The sequence below is a fragment of the Myotis lucifugus genome, unplaced genomic scaffold (genome assembly GCF_000147115.1).
Source record: "Myotis lucifugus unplaced genomic scaffold, Myoluc2.0 scaffold_50, whole genome shotgun sequence".
Taxonomy (NCBI): domain Eukaryota; kingdom Metazoa; phylum Chordata; class Mammalia; order Chiroptera; family Vespertilionidae; genus Myotis; species Myotis lucifugus.
In genome coordinates this window covers 476,571-479,181 of record NW_005871098.1, presented here as the reverse complement: position 1 = coordinate 479,181, position 2,611 = coordinate 476,571, and positions in this window count along the sequence as shown.

Below are 2,611 nucleotides of genomic sequence, written 5' to 3'. Positions count from 1 at the left end.
AAAAAACAGGAAGAAGAGCCTAAGGGGAGCTTCAGGACAACACTGGAACGGACGTTACATTCGGCATAATTAGGGCTGCAAGAAAGGCCAAGAAGAACAAGCAAAGGTTTAGGAAAATCTATTTTGAAAGAAAATAATGCCAGAAACCCTCCCAGATACTGGGGGAAGAAAAAAAGTTACACAAGTACAGAGAGTCCCAGGCAAGATGAACCCCAAAAGACCAACACCAAGACACGTCATAATAATGATGGCAAATGTACAAGACAAAGAGAGAATCTTAAAGGCTGCAAGAGAGAAACAGAGAGTTACCTACAAAGGATCCCCCATCAGATTATCAAACAATTTCTCAACAGAAACACATCAGGCCAGAAAAGAATGGACAGAAATTTACAAAGTGATGCAAAGCAAAGGACTGAATCCAAGAATACTCTACCCAGCAAGGCTATCATTCAAAATTGAAGGGGAAATAAGAAGCTTCACAGACAAAAAAAGGCTAAGGGAGTTTATCACCACCAAGCCAGCAATGCAAGAAATGATGAAGGGACTGGTGTAAAAAGAAGAAATAAAAAGCTCAGAAAGAAAACAGCCACAAAAAAATACAAATGGCTACAAACAAGTACATTTCAATAATAACTTTAAACGTTAATGGACTAAATGGCCCAATCAAAAGACATCAAGTGGCTGAATGGATAAAAAAACATGACCCATACATTTGCTGTCTACAAGAGACCCACCTCATTAGAAGGGACTCACACAGACTGAAAGTGAAAGGATGGAAAAATATCTTTCAGGCAAATGGAAAGGAAAAGAAAGCTGGGGTAGCAATACTTATATCGGACAAAATAGACCTCAAAGTGAAGGCCATAACAAGAGATAAGGAAGGCCACTTCATAATACTAAAGGGATCAATACAACAAGAAGATATAACCCTGATAAACATATATGCACCCAATGTAGGAGCACCCACATACATAAGAAAACTCCTGGAAGATATCAAGAGAGAGATCGACAACAATACAATCATAGTAGGGGACTTTAATACACCACTGACATCACTGGATAAATCCGCTAAACAAAAACTCAGCAAAGAAACAGCAATCCTAAATGACTCACTAGATCAGATGGACTTAATAGACATCTTCAGAACACTTCACCCCAAAGCCACAAAATATACGTTCTTCTCAAGTGCTCATGGGACATATTCAAAAATAGACCACATATTGGGTCACAAACAAAGTCTCCCCAAATTCAAGAAGATTGAAATCATAAAAAGCATCTTCTCAGACCACGAAGGCATAATATTAGAAATAAACTACAATAAAAAAAACCCCAAATCCTCAAACACTTGGAAGCTGAATAGCATGTTATTAAATATTGATTGGGTTACCAATGAGATCAAAGAAGAAATTAAAAACATCCTGGACACTAATGACAATGAAAACACAACAATCCAAAACCTTTGGGACACAATGAAAGCAGTCCTGAGAGGGAAGTTTATAGCTCTACAGGCCTACCTCAACAAACAAGAAAAAATGGTAGTAAATCATCTAAATCTACAGCTCAAAGAATTAGAAAGAGAGCAACAAGAAAAGCCCAGGGTGAGCAGAAGGAAGGAGATAATAAAGATTAGAGCAGAAATAAAAGACATAGAGACCAAAAAAACAATACAGAAAATCAATGAAACCAAGAGCTGGTTCTTTGAAAGGATAAACAAGATTGACAAACCTCTAGCCAGGCTCACCAAGAAGCAAAGAGAGAGGACCCAAATAAATAAAATCAGAAATGATAGAGGCGAAATAACAACAGACCCCACAGAAATACAAATGATTGTTAAAAAATACTATGAACAACTTTACTCCAACAAACTAGACAACCTGGAAGAAATGGACATATTTCTAGAAAAATACAACATTCCAAAACTTAATCAGGAAGAGTCTAAAAATCTCAACAGGCCAATAACTATGGAAGAAATTGAAGCAGTCATCAAAAAGCTTCCAGCAAACAAAAGCCCAGGACAAGATGGCTTCACAGGGGAGTTTTACCAAACATTCAAGGAAGAACTAAAACCTATCCTCCTCAGACTACTACAAAAAATCCAAGAGGAAGGAACACTTCCAAGCTCATTCTATGAAGCCAGCATCACCCTAATACCAAAACCAGGTAAAGACAACACAATGAAAGAGAATTACAGGCCAATATCCCTCATGAACATAGATGCCAAAATCCTCAACAAAATCTTAGCAAATCGGATCCAGCAGTACATCAGAAAGATCATACACCATGACCAAGTAGGATTTATCCCAGGGATGCAAGGATGGTTCAATATCCGCAAATCAATAAACGTGATACATTACATAAACAAATTGAAGGAAAAAAACCACATAGTCATTTCAATTGATGCAGAAAAAGCGTTTGACAAAATTCAACACCCATTTTTGATAAAAACTCTCAGCAAGGTGGGAATAGAAGGATCATACCTCAACATAATAAAAGCCATATATGACAAACCCAAAGCCAACATCATACTCAATGGACATAAACTAACACCATTTCCCCTACGAACAGGAACAAGACAGGGATGCCCACTCTCACCACTCCTGTTCGACATAGT